Source organism: Lepisosteus oculatus, chromosome 8 (genome assembly GCF_040954835.1).
Source record: "Lepisosteus oculatus isolate fLepOcu1 chromosome 8, fLepOcu1.hap2, whole genome shotgun sequence".
Classification (NCBI taxonomy): Eukaryota; Metazoa; Chordata; class Actinopteri; order Semionotiformes; family Lepisosteidae; genus Lepisosteus; species Lepisosteus oculatus.
The window spans coordinates 12,334,870-12,349,795 of record NC_090703.1 but is presented as its reverse complement, the minus strand read 5'-3'; the positions used below and the strand labels follow the sequence as shown (position 1 = coordinate 12,349,795).

The 14,926-nt window shown below is 40.2% G+C and overlaps 1 protein-coding gene across 1 annotated transcript in view; it reads left to right on the top strand.

Moving 5' to 3' along the window:
• Positions 1-14,926, top strand: part of bahd1 (bromo adjacent homology domain containing 1) — a 59,165-nt gene continuing 44,239 nt past the window's right edge. Inside the window, exon 1 of the mRNA XM_015339259.2 lies at positions 1-636. The gene's annotated coding sequence lies outside the window, so the exon portion shown is untranslated. The remainder of the gene's footprint in view (positions 637-14,926) is intronic.

Sequence of the window (14,926 nt, the reverse complement as noted above, 5' to 3'; positions counted from 1 at the left end):
CTGGCAAGAGAAAAAGGATGATGCTGTTATGTAAAAAAAAGCATCGTAAAAAGTGCGTGTATGTGTTTGGAGGGTTTCGATTTCTGCTGCGCGATATTCGTCTGATTTTTGCACGGTTTTCGTAACAGAAAGAACAGCGGAGCGAGAAAAGTGGTTCATCTGTGCTAAACAGCGTCTCGGCATTTGTATACTGTATTAATATACTGGATGTGCTTAGCTGGAGCCTAGATGTAATGTATATGTTCATTACCTGCTGTAATCTGCTGACTCCCTTCTGTGGTGGTGGTAACTCGCTTTCGTTCGGATTTTTTCCCTTTATTACTTTTGAACCCTGCTCCGTGTGTGAAATCGGGGTGTTCTGAGTTGATCTTTTTTCCGTCTTTCATTTTTGGGGATTATTTTCACTTCGCCTCAGCTAGCGGGCAGGAAGAAGGGGCGAGCAAGGTTGGGCGACGGTGACATGTACTGAGAGAGAAATAGTGTGCAGAAGACAACAACAAGAGCAGAATTACCACACTGGAGAACTGGCCTGGGCTAGCGTTATCCACCGCGAAAGGTGACCTGGAAAACAGATCCCCCCCGCTATCAGTTCAGTTTGAAGTCTTCTTAACTAGAGTGTCGCCGTGTTCAGAAAGGGTAAGTACATGGATCTTGGCTTGTTTTTCTTTATATTTTAAACTTTAGAGTTTTTTTTTTCTCTTCTGGTGACGGTGTTTTGCTTTGGTGGTGGTGGGGGGGTCATTAATGGATGGATAGATGTGGTGTGGTAAGGGAGTGGTTTTTAAGGTTAGCTGTCATCTCCGGGTTTCCTTATTTTTTTCGTGGGATACTTCTCATTTGATCCATGGAGGTGTAAAGTGAAAGGTGGCTGGTCTGAGTTTTGTGTGTTGAATTTCGGAAGAGAAAACCCCCTTTATGTCTTTTTTTTTAGTGTTAGGTTTTAACTTCGTATGCTCGGGGACCAAGTTAGGATTTTCTAGGTGGAGTGCACCTACTGTAAATGCAGTTTTGCAAAAAAAAAAACTCATTTTGTCGGTTATTGTACGACGGGTTTCTGGCACAATTAGACCAGAAAGGCATATTATTTTAGGCGTTGCTACCCTACCTACAGGGAAGTGGACTAAACTGAAGTAATGGATACTGTACGTGCACTCGCAGGGATGGACTTGTTTGAAATTGAAGGTTTGTTCTGTTTATTAAATAAATGCATAGTTTTATTTTTTAGGTCAGAAATTTGACTTTTAATCTGACTCCTCTTTTTCAATAGCATATTACTGGTAGCGTGTGTTTTATTTATTTTTTGGAATATGCACTTTATGTATTTTGAATAAAAAAGAGCACCCTTGTTGTTTTTGCCTGTGGTGATACACTGGATGAATCACGCACCTTGGATGATATATTTGTTTGCAGCCGGGGATTACAAAGTGGAGAAATTGTGTGTTGCGTGTGCTTTCATTATTACCCTCACTAATTAACTTTCATGTCCATGTTTTTTTAAGTTCAGTATCGAGTTTGATGCGGTAGGAGCGGAGAGGAACTGAGATGCGTGTCTGTTGGGTAATTCATGTTTGTAAATTTACCGAAAGACGCAGCACAAGCTGCCCATTTCCTTTTCTAACTAAGGGTGGGGGGTTTGATTTGCTACGGACATCAGCAGGTGCAGTAGAAAGCCACTTGCTGTAATTCTGTGCGGTTTCGTGTTAAAATCACCGTTGGGATTTAGAGACGATAAAAAAACAGGCTTTAAAAACGTTTCGCTGATTTAAGTTTAATAACATTTGCTTAGTATAAAAAGGACGTTTATTTGACAGCCACGACCAAAGAGACTATGCATGCCTTTTTCTTTTTAGTCTTTAACATTTTCTTAACAGATCTTTGTGCTGTCCTGAAGAGCCCACCTTATACATAATTTGTGCCTCCTGTTAAAGTGCGTTTTGGGGCTTTGATGGAAAGGAGCGGTCCTGTCATTACACTACAAGATTCTGCTTAATTTTTGCGTTTTAGAGATCGTCCGCAAAAGTGTGACTGATACATTGTGGAGTATTTGGCAATGTATGACTTGGCAGTAGAAAGTTCTAGTTATTTTTTCCATCATACGCCAGGAGCAAACGCAAGTTGGAAATAAAAGGTGGACTTTGACTTCGGTTGAACATAAGTTGATTGCTCCACAGTACAATAATGCAACAGGTATTTGTGAAACAAAAACGCAGTAAGAGCGTTTAAAGATAGTCTCCATAGATTTCACGACATAGACAAACACTCGTTGGAATGCTGAGGTGTTAAGACGCGAGTTGTAACTACAGCTCTAACAATCCATCACAAAATTCAAAATTTCTTTTAGCCATGGATTTGATGGTATATACAGTAGTATTTACTTTTTTGTCGTATGGAAATGTTCCTGATAATTGATCGCATATAATAGATGAACAGTTAGCTATCTGGATGAATTGACGAAACACCTTTTTAAAACATCCGTCTATTTTATACGGTCTCGTGTGACATTGTATACTAAATGTAAGATGCTCCATGCTGACCTTCACACAAAGCTTCTTACTGACCCGGTTTCACAGACTGTTCTGGGATAATTTGATTCAATATGAGTTTGTGTTTAATTCTTTACATCAATGAACAAAATCTCTGCTTTTCTACCCTTCCTAGCGTTTGAAGGGCACGATCATGATATTAAAACGGGACTGAACACCCCGCTTAAATGTTTCTGCTTCCACGCGTAAAGTTTACCCAGTGGATTCTTTTTCAATCTGTTGGATGCTTAGCTAGTTGTAACATGAGAACATGTTGTAACACGAGAACTGTTATTTTTGGGTAGAAGTTAAAGGTGGTGAATTTGGGGTTTTCTGTCAGAAGCGCTTCACCGTTTGACACTAAAACACAAATTCTAGTGTATGAGAGCCATTGAACAGACCATTCCAGTAACCAGGTGCAAGATCAATCCTAACACACAAGCCTCTCATTGCAGCGTGTGTGTTGACAGGGAGTTCACGTCTTCTTATGTGCCATCAGGACAGGACAGCATGAGGACTTAATTGTTCCCTCAGCTAAGGCAAGAAGGTGGTCATGTACAGTAACCCCAGCTGAATTGGGAAAGCAAAACCACATGTTTGTGTATTCAACTCTTTCTGCATGATTGTTCCCTGAATGAATAATCATTGGAGCTCATATTGTTTTTATTATGAGTAAAGGTTTGATTCGTAGCCCAATAGAATAGTGTGTTGAACGTTCTACATTTTTGTATACATTTTCTATGTTATTCAAAGCACCTAAAAAGAAGGTCTCGCCACAACAGCCATAGAGAACAAAAAAATCACTTCCTTTCACGTACATACAATAGCCTTCTGTCATTAAATGATCTTCATAGATCTCGGAGCTTATTTTCAAATCATGACGTTTTGAACTGTCTAAAATATTCAGTTGAGCCTTTCTGTTCAGTACCTTTGTTCATTAATTTAAAAGGGCATTTTACAGTTCTTAGCAAAAACAGATTTTTACAAACTAATGGTCTCAAACAATCTTTGAAATCTACAAAACGTATAAGACATTACTGACTTGTAACAGTAATCTTGTTGATAATACCATAAAATGGTAACAGGTCACAAACACAGATTTTAGTTGACTTTTAGAGCGTTCTTAAATCCAAGGCTGTTGACCTGCAATGAGAAGCATTTAAATGACTTTTAAATTAATTTGTTACAATGCTACCATATGTAAATTTATGGTGAGATACTGTATTAAAAGAGTTTTGTGTTTTTCATGCGAGATAAACAGCACTGATAGGTCACAATGCAAGGTAGTTCATAAATCATGTGTTATTTAAAAACTGTGTGGAGTGTTGAACCCAATGTTCTGTAAAATAAGTTCTAGCTAAGTGAATGTACAGGTGTTTTAGTGCTGATATTAACAGAAACAGGATACTGAAAATGTTTCTGGCAAAGAACATAGTACCAAAGAGGCAGATAACCTTCTCAGATGAGGCCCTTGTGAGTAGACAGTTTTAAGAACAAAAGAAAGGTGACAAACTGGAGGAGGCTATTTACCCAGCATCATTGATCCAATGATCTCTTTCAGACATTTCTTGAAAGAAGCCAGTGGCTAGGTAGCTTGTTACAGGCACCCACAGCTCTTTATGTAAAGAAGTTCCTTCTAGTCTCCCCTTAGAGTTTGTGTCCTCTGTTCATATGTCACTACTGATTCTGAAGGAGTCCATTGGAATGACCAGACATGTCGATGCCTTTCAGCCAGCTGAGTAGTTAAAGCTGGTCCCAGTGTGTATGCACCTGTGTCTGTGCATGCCCTGCAATGGACTGGTATCCTGCCCAGGATGTATCCTGCTCTGTGCCTGTTGCTTTCTGGGATAGACTCTGGCACCACCGCTACCCTGTATTGGATAAGGGGGTTAGGAAATGGGTGGGTGGAAATCAGGTTTTCTTGTTTTCAAGTCTGAGAAGATCCGTTTCTTTTAGCCTGTCAGTGAAGGGCATTCCTTTAAGCTCTGGAATGTATCTGTTCAATCTTGTTTGGACTGATTCCAGAGGAGCAGTATATTTTGTGATGCGATTTTCAATTTATGCACAGAATTCTCAATGAAGTCTTACTAGTTTATTGTACCTTTTTTACATAACATCCTTTGATATAAATTATACACTTAAAAATGGTTTCTTACCATTCTCATTATCAGATATTTTATTCCCTGTGTCATCTAGAGGGGAAAAATGATGACAAATGCTTAAATTTTTTTCTGAGATCTCTACTTCACCCTCAGTGTTTACTCTTCTTTTTATTCTTTTATGTTTCTTCTACTTGTTGGTAAGGCTCTGCACCGCGTGTCAGCATTAAATTCCATCTGCCAGATGTATTCCCAGTGTAGAATTTTGTTTGTATTTTTTTTATGTTCTCTGCTGGTTCTGTAGTGTTTATCATTCTGATTTGGTGTCATCTGTGAACATCAGTAGTGTGCTGACTGTTTATCCAAGCCTAGATCAGTGATCCTCTCCTGATCCTGGAGGGTTGTAGTGCACCTCTGGGTTTTATATTGTACAGTAGGTATCTTATAAAGAATGAGTAAAGACCCAGAAACAGTGGTAATATAGACCCAGTTAAGTGAACAGTAGATTCAAATGCATTAGAAAGAGCAGTATTACTAAGCAGATCCTTGTAACATTCCTCTGTTAAGGTCTCCTAAATTTGAGTATTCACCCTAATTGGTTCTATTTCCATCTCTCAAACAAGCTGTCACATCGTGGCAGTTGAGTTCTACTGCTGTATTGGAAATTAATATTTCAGTGAATGGTGCATCCTGTCCTGTTTCATATTCTGTCAGCATGGTTTGACCTTCTACTTCCTGACCTCCAGACATAATGCCTCCACATGCCAACCTCACCTGAGCGTCATGCTGCACATTCGCAACCTTTGTTAGGCAGTGATTAGCTGGGAAGATTGGTTTGCCCTTGGTAGCACTGATTGGCCCTTAAACCTCCAGAGTTGTTTTGGTCTGCAGAGGTGTTCCTATCCAGATGCTACAGAATAGTTACTACAGTTTCTCTATGTGATGCTTTTAGACTGTAGTTTTGAGGATGGACTGTTTTTAACTAGTGTAATTAATGCCTTTACTGTGATATGAATGTCTTATGAATCATTTGGTTAAGCATGTACAGTACATAATGTGAAGTGTGATGTGAGTGAGTGAGCCACTCATGGCTTCACTGAGCGTCACAGTCAGGTATGTCTTCCATCTCATCCTCTATTTATGTTTGTTTTTGACATTCCGACAGCACTGCATGATTTATGAATCGCTCATTTTGCAGCACATAGAGCGGATGTACTTTCTCTGTAAGATAAATCGATGGACATTCACCTGCTGGCTGTTTGCGAATAACTTGCTGATTCTGTAGCAGTCACAGGGCTGCAAAAAACATAAGCAGAGCCCTGGCAAAGACTGCGTAGCTCTTATTTCACTTTATTAACTTCAGTTTAACAAGCTTAAACCTCTTGTGGGGTGAGTGTAATGGTTTACCAGCATAGTTATAAAATAGTTCTAATTGTTCAAATACTTCATGCTGTGCTCTTTGTTTTGCAGGTGTTGTTTCGTTCTGTACGTAATGACTGTTCTGTGAATGTTAATGGGTGGCATGTAAATTGGAGAGCAGAGGGGATGTAATGAGCACAATACATTGTCTACTGTCCCTGAGGAGCCCAGACACCTGAAAACCAGAAACAGGCCTACAATATCAGCCAAAGATACAATAAACTAGAATATAACGTTTAGCCACTGTAGAGTTTTACCACATTTTTCATTAGCACATACGTGTTACCCTCAAGAATTGACAGGTGATGCAGAATCAGTGATACACCTGTAACTGTAACACTCCTGAGTGGATTTTAGGGTCTTGTACAGTAAATAAGCAGCATTTAATAACTTTGTAAGTGCTTTAGAGACTTGGTGGAAGTATTTGAGAATTTTAGACGATTGAAGACTAAATAAATATGAAAGTTTTAAGAATAATCAACAATATTATGCACTCATAGCAGATTATAGCAGATATCTGTTGGCTGGGCTTATCAATAACATTAGTGCTTAAAGTTTCTTGAAAAGCTGTACTTTATTATTTAATATTAACAACAACTAGGGTTGTGCAAAGACAGGCTAAAACACAAGTTTCGTTATTTTGAACCGAGCAGTTTTTGGGGACACTTGATTTTAAAATCCTGAAAGGAACTTAACAAGGTCACTGCAGACCCGTACAGATTAATTCCTGAAACCAGAGGACTCATTTGTGTAGTAAAACCTCGATTAAAAAGAGTAAGAAGTTTTCCTTACACAAAGGTTTGTGGGTGTATGAAACAAGAGGCCAGACCTTCAGGCCCTGATGAGGTCAGTGCCTTACCTCTCTGCGTATAAATGCATACCCTCATGCAGGGATACTCACTCCTGGTCCTGAAGGGCCCCAGTGTAACAGGTTCTATAAGAAACCTACCTGTACAGACCTCAATGGGTAAAGACCTGAAAACAGGGGTAATATAAACCAATTCAGTGAATGATAGATTAAAATGAAGTTAAGTTATGTGTCCATAGAAGAATAAACCCAGAGAACACTCCAGAACAGGAGGGAATATTGGTTTTGTGATCTGTTGGATTTACAAAAAAAACTGATTCAACAGCTAATTTGTTTGTTCCAAATGGTATGTCAGGTACAGTTAAATATCTTTTTATACTGAAGCAGAAAAGGAGTTCATCCAGCCTATTTTTTTCCTTTAAAACATCTTGATCGGCAGGTTTTCGTGAAGCCTAATTGGTGGGTTTTTAAGGGGGCATTTCCTTTTGACGATCATCTGAGCGAAGGCAGGAATCTTCAGCTGAAAGAAAAACCTACACTCAACACTGATAAGGAGATTCCAGGGGAGAGACGTCTAACGAGCAGTGTCATTGAAAGCATTAACCGTACAAACCTTTAGTGAAGTCCTGAGTAGAATTACGTCTTTCAGGTTGGGCAAGGTCTCATGTGCACATTGTGGGAGTGATAGAATGGAGAGCACAACAGCAGAAAATGAAGAGGGCTCAAAATAGATTTTACTGAAGAGTGCCTGGCTAAGGGTTTTTGAAGGGGGCTGTTCACCACATTTAGATGGGAGGTGTGATCTCCGGGGACTAACAATAGCAAGGTTAGTATTAAAGCCCGTATCATATAATGCAAAAGCACCTTCTCTTAAACATTTAGGGCAGCATCAAAATTCCAAGAGGCTCTTGGAGGCAAACATCGTCTGCTCAGTAAGTGCTCTTTCTCATTTTCATTGACCGTGGCTTGATGTTTGTCATCTCGAGTTAACTGCTGCTGCACAGGCCTTGTATCGGCAGACTGAAACGTTTCTGAAGGTCTAGGTAACTGGGAGTGATCACTGTGCTTCTGACAAGGGTGATTCCCAAAGGCTTTTCTGTTCTTTTGTTGTTTGTGTTAATTTTGTGAAGGCGGTTTCATGACTATTTTTAAAGCACATGAGCGTGGGGTGGTTGGCGCAGTGTTGTTAGGCTGGGGTGTGGGAGTTTGAGAAAGACAGAACAGCGGGCAGAGCAGGACAAGTGCAGCGCTCTGTCAGGAAAAGGGCAGCTCGTCGGCTGCTTTTTTCAGAGGTGGTTGTTTGTGGTGAACTGAGGGGAATAACGAAGGAGGTCAGAGAGCTATTGTTCCTCCCTTAACGATAATTAGTCACTTTAATTGTGGTAAAACTCTACAGTGGCTGAATTAAAGGTGCTTTAATTCAAAGTGTCTTACAGAGACTATGGGGTGAGCTGTGCATAGACAATTGCTGCTGCAGTCTCTTACAGTAGGAGCTCAGCTGTACATCTGACCCTGCAGAGCAGAACACAAGAAGGTTAACTTGCTTATGGTAAAGCACGGTGAGTCATTGGCAGAGCTCAGGCTCCTAGAACAGCCCCTTCAACTTCAACTGCTGGACTACTCTATATTCTGAGGATTTTATATATCAAGAGCTATGATCGTGGGAATGGTTTTTGGGCTTCAAGTACACTGGCCATGTTAGTGGCACAAGGATGGTTAAAAAGCAGCTGTTTTACTTGCTTTGAAATTTTGTTTCAAAAGGTATTTAGCCTGTAATTAGTTAGTTTTGTGACAGTGCCTCAGCCATAGCACCAGTGTTGTTTGGCTGCATCCAGGAACAGAACTGCAAAGGCAAGCGAGTGACAGTCAGCCTGGGCTGTCTAATGTGGAGCATGAATTCAGCTGGTGTTCTAGCACAGGTCCAGGGTGAGAATTGCTTTGGGATTGAGTGGCTAGTCCCAGCTGCGTCTCCTTCCTCCCCAAATCTCCCAAAATAAACGTTGTCGTCTTTGTGCGTGCAGAGCCTTCTTCATTTCCGGTGCCTGGAATGCTGGCTGTGAGATGCGCCTGCCTACACTGCCTCTTTAGCTTTTTCTGACACCGCATCGACCTCTCCAGCCGTTGACTTTCCTCGTGTCACCCATCCATCTGCTAGTTTTGAAAGCTGCAAGTATGCATTAATGAGGTAAATGCATGCAGCTCGCAAGCCCAGTAATCAACCAGGGACTCTTCCACAGCGAGTGACCTGTATTACCCCTCTTCTTCATGAAGGATAATCCTCTAGGATCTATTCACATTCAAGGATTGGTTGAATTTGACTTTCAATTTGGGATAGTCTTCCTCTGTTGCCTTCCTACAACGTCATGTATACATCTACAGCTCAGCAGTTGTCCAAGCTGAAGTACATTTCTGTAGCTGTTCGTCATTGCTCTCAGAGTGAAGGAAGTCTGCATTTGTGGAGCTGGGACTCCTCCCTCATTGCAAGAGGGTAGCACTACGTAAATCTCCTGCCACCTCAAATAAATGGGAAACAAAAGGTCATCTTTGGTATTTTTTATTTCTTTTTGTTTTATCTATTCACTTAAGTCATTCAGATCATGCAGACTAGGATGATTGGGTTAAATGGGAGGGCAGGTCACTTGAATGACTCTAAAATTGATAGAAATACAGAATTTGAAGGAGCCTATTGCCTGTTAAAGACATTGCTACTGTCAGAGATCTTGCCATCCAGGCCACTTGTGTGAAGGGAACAGTGCCAACACTCTATTTCCCTTGTACACAGAATGCTTTAATCATGGTTGCACGTACCAGTACGCTTGTTCCATAGGCCATTCTGTGGAGAGCTCCTAGTAGTCTTTTCCCTAGTGGACTCGTCTTTACAACTTTACAACTTACCACGCAGCAGACACTCCTGAGCATTTCATTTTGTAGAAGATAATGTATTTCACATGGCCGGACCAAACTTCAAATAAAATTAAGGCTTCCATGGAGCTTTGCCAAAACCACAGCTGTAAAATTTACAATTTTGTTTGGAGGTAAAAGTCGTTGAATCCTAAGTAGGTTGTATACCCACGCTGCTGTTGGAGAATAAAGAGGAAACAAAGACTCTTGGCAATTGTGTGTTCGAATGAAGGTGACGGTAAATCCTGTTTACATATTGGAAAATAGTTTTGAAACTACAAGGGGTGCCTAACTCTGTGCAGGTATGGATGGCATGTGGTATGTGTGCTCTTCCTGGTAAATTTGAGCTGAGAGTATGAAAAAAATCCATTAAAAATGTATCCTTTTAATTTCCTCATTGAATGCTCTGTTATGTATTTTGTACATGTTGTCTTCCATGACAATGACTGACATTTCCTTAAAGATCTGATTTACTAAAGCAAATGCAAGTCATTGGTGACTTTGCCTTAATCAGAGGTGGTAAACAGTAACCAGTAAATCCTGCATTCTAAATCTAAAAAAATGACATGCAGTAAGCGCTTGTAAAACATGTGTATGGTAGACATGTATGTTACATCTAAATAAACCCATCAGAGCGATCTGAATTATGCACCACCGTTGACTGCAATCTATCTCTGTGCTCACAGTTAGCAGACCTGAAGGTGTGTGACTGTGCAGCATGATTCCGCAGTGTGTGAATCATCTAGCAGTGGCACAAACACCAATGCACTGGCATCTTAGCTGCTTCCAGTTCTGCTAATGGCTTGAAGAGATCTGTGGTCTTCTGGGTGGATGGTACAGGATTTGAACATAAAGTCCGAAGAATTGTCTGCTCCTGTCTGATCTTTTGTGAAGTGTCCACAACATTATTTTTTGCCATGTGTTTTTTTTTTTGTTACATTTTTGAAACAGTTCAATATTCGCTTTCGCCCACAGTAGTAGGCAGGTTTTACACCCAGAGAAGAAGTCACAGCACAGCTGCAGTCTATATTCTGGGGAAATTATGCTTTTCTCACTGATTCCTCACCGAAATTAATGACGCAGTGTTTGTTTTACACCCACTGTATTGCCTTTTATAAAAGAGAAGTGATGGTGACATTTTGTGTAGCTTTAATGATGTCCTGTTGATATTTCTTTTAGTTTGAAATTACAGCTCCATTTCAAAGAATATAACTTCAGTGCAGATTTGCATGTATTCAAATGTAGGTAGCAATGCAAAAGTGCTGCTAAATTGAAGACCAGGGTATAGTTTTGTTTTTTGGACTCTGTGAAGTATTGTGAGCAGTAATTTGTATTAAGGGAGCAATGAACACAAAATGTTATGTTCCGTTTACTGTCCAACATGACAAAATTTTAAAATAACATGCATCGTCCCACACAGCACAGCAGCTGTGTCACAGAGTATCAGAGCTCTCAATGGATTAATCATTCCCTCGCCTGCGAATGTGATCAGAAGTCCACTCTCTAGACAGCTTTGACTCACATTGCTGCCCTCTGCTTTCAGGGAGTACACTGCAATGCTCAGTGATTTCTTCCATTTCTGCTTGTTTCTTACCCTGAAATTGTTTTAATTTATGCCCAGTTAATCTAATTTCCTTAAGCCTTGTGGATGTAACTACTGCAGACAGCCACACTGATCAAATGGCTTTAAAACGGGTCTCAAGACCTGTGTCAGTTTGGAGAACAATTCTGTTTGAAGAACCGGTGGCAAGCTTTGGACAGCAGAGAGCTCTTCAAGAAAAACAAGATCTTACTCTCACATTTGTGTAATTTTGGTGAATACCCTACATAACTGGCAAGTGAAAGATTTGATGTGGATTCTGGTCTGTCTTACTCCTCAGACATGTTTGGTAGCATGTCCCCTTTGGCCTTTACAAGAGCTTTTCTGTGCTTTGATAGAAAGCAAAACTCTCGTTCCAGTAACGTGCTCCATTGTGATCTAGGACTGCAACACGCCTGAGCAAACAAAATGAAAGGAGTCGTGTATAGCGGGCATGAATACTTACTTCAGTATCTGTAGGCTTTTACAGAGATGTCACTTACATTAGTAAATGTACTGGAAATCTCTACCATTTTCTAGGGCGAACAAATATTCACTAAACCTACTGTAGATGAGACATCACTATTGAGTGTAGTTTAACATACAGTATTTATTACACTTCATTAAAGAGTGAGTAAAACAGCTGGAGGTGGAAAGACACAGACACTTATCACCAGCTCTGGTGGCGATAGTTTCATGCACTGCAGCGTCACAGGCACAGCACGGCTGTCACTGTAAATAAAGAATATTGAGAGAGGACGGTTAGTTTGAGTGCTTCTTGGCACCTCATGACTTGACTTATAGTACATGTAGCATTACAGCAAAAGTAAAATAACCGCTTCCAACATAAACATCTTACATGGAACCAACACTGATAAACTTAACATACACAAATTGAAGTGAACATCATCCCCAATGACAAGAAGCATTTCACACATTCATAAATCACATGTAGGAAACTCGGACATCTCGCACAATGTATATTCATAATGCAGTGAATTTCCATGTGAATACAAGAAATTAAGTAAAGAATATTGAGAAGAGTGTTTTGCTTGTTCTCAGTTTATTAAAACTATTAAAAGTGTGACAGACCTCTTCCCACTTGCCTCTCGGGTTTTCTAACCTTACTGTAGTGAATGGGAGAGAGCACCAGTAACAGGTTTCCACTGCATCACACTACACATTTATTACAGTACTACTGTACAGAAATAACAATGGTGTTTTCTTATTTGTCTGTCCCTTACACCTGTTCATTTGCAAACCCCAGAAATCACTTTCTACTGCTGCTTTTTACAGGCGTCGGGGCACTTGGGAAGATATTTTAGGACTTTGATAAAAATTCTTCAGGTTCTGCTCATTCATCTTGTTTCACATAAACTAATAAGTGTAACAAGTGTGCAGTGTTACATGCATAGCGCAACAACATTAATCTGAAATGGGAAAACGCTGAACTTGAATAACCTGCTTATGAAAATTCTTAGTTTATTTGGACACATCATTTGCAGCTTGTAGATCATGTTGAAAAGCAATAAAAAGGCAAACAAGGTTAGGACATATATGTAAAAGCAGAAGTTAAATTAGGAAGACCTCATTTAGAATTGTCTTCAATTTTGGTCACCACAGTACAACAAAGCAATTGCTTCTCCTGTGTCAGTCTGTTCAAGGCACTTTCTGAGACTCAGAAGAATGACGCATTCTCACTGGCTAAAAAGAATGACTCTTTTTACTTTAACAAGCACTACAAGAGGTCCTGATTTGAGTATTCACAGTCCTCATGGGCAGTAACAAAATCAACCCACTGGACTTCTTCACAGTCAAGAGTGAAACAAGAACCAGAGGACAAAAATGGAAGCATAGGGGAAGTACATTAAAAACTATAAACAAGAGTACTTCTTTATTCAAAGGGTTGTGGTAGTCTGCACCAAGATATCTAGCCAAGCTCTCATTGCTCCTTTTAAGGAATGACTGGATTAAATCCTTGGATCAATAAAGCCAAATTGCGGGTCAGATATCTTCCTCTTGCTGGATCTGAATAGATCTTCACTATATATTAACCGTTGTGTTTCAATTACTCATGTGCACAGTTATTTTAAACATCAGTTACAAGTTTTGAAATTATGGGGACCTCATGAATGCAGAGCCAGATATAACTTTATGTAAACAGGGCAGTTTTGCTGCAGTGAGCTGTTCTGTTATTTGGAAAAAGTAAAGGTTTATTCCATGCTGAAAAGAGAAGAAAAACTCACTGTTTCGGCCGTAGAGCCTTCTTCAGGTTCTGATTTGTTTGACTTGAATATGCCATGGTTTTTTGGTGTTGCTATAATAATGGAAATTAGGGGCAGACATTTGTTTAATCCACTAAGGTATTCATTATTGGATTTCTAAACAGAAAAAAGGTTCTAATAAAAGTCATAGTAAGCCGTGTTGTTGGAACAGTGTTGTCCTTTACCAGCAAATGCATTTTTGTGTGGCTTTCAAAAAGGCAGTTAACCTGCCAGTTGTGGAAGTACCCCCTCCTGTTGTCAACAGTATATACAGTGCCTTGCGAAAGTATTCGGCCCCCTTGAACTTTTCAACCTTTTGCCACATTTCAGGCTTCAAACATAAAGATATAAATTTTTTATTTTATGTGAAGAATCACCAACAAGTGGGACACAATTGTGAAGTGGAACGAAATCTATTGGATTTTTGAAACTTTTTTAACTAATAAAAAAATGAAAAGTGGGGCGTGCAAAATTATTCGGCCCCCTTGCGTTAATACTTTGTAGAGCCACTTTTTGCTGCGATTACAGCTGCAAGTCGCTTGGGGTATGTCTCTATCAGTTTTGCACATCAAGAGACTGAAATTCTTGCCCATTCTTCCTTGCAAAACAGCTCGAGCTCAGTGAGGTTGGATGGAGAGCGTTTGTGAACAGCAGTTTTCAGCTCTTTCCACAGATTCTCGATTGGATTCAGGTCTGGACTTTGACTTGGCCATTCAAACACCTGGATACGTTTATTTGTGAACCATTCCTTTGTAGATTTTGCTGTATGTTTGGGATCATTGTCTTGTTGGAAGATAAATCTCCGTCCCAGTTTCAGGTCTTTTGCAGACTCCAAAAGGTTTTCATCCAGAATGGTCCTGTATTTGGCTGCATCCATCTTCCCCTCAATTTTAACCATCTTCCCTGTCCCTGCTGAAGAAAAGCAGGCCCAAACCATGATGCTGCCACCACCACGTTTGACAGTGGGGATGGTGTGTTGAGGGTGATGAGCTGTGTTGCTTTTACGCCAAACATATCATTTTGCATTGTGGCCCAAAAGTTCAATTTTGGTTTCATCTGACCAGAGCACCTTCTTCCACATGTTTGGGGTGTCTTCCAGGTGGCTTGTGGCAATCTTTAGACGAGACTTTTTATGGATATCTTTGAGAAATGGCTTTCTTCTTGCCACTCTTCCATAAAGGCCAGATTTGTGCAGTGTAAGACTGATTGTTGTCCTATGGACAGACTCTCCCACCTCAGCTGTAGTTCTCTGCAGTTCATCCAGAGTGATCATGGGCCTCTTGGCTGCATCTCTGATCAGTCTTCTCCTTGTCTGAGCTGAAAGTTTAGAGGGA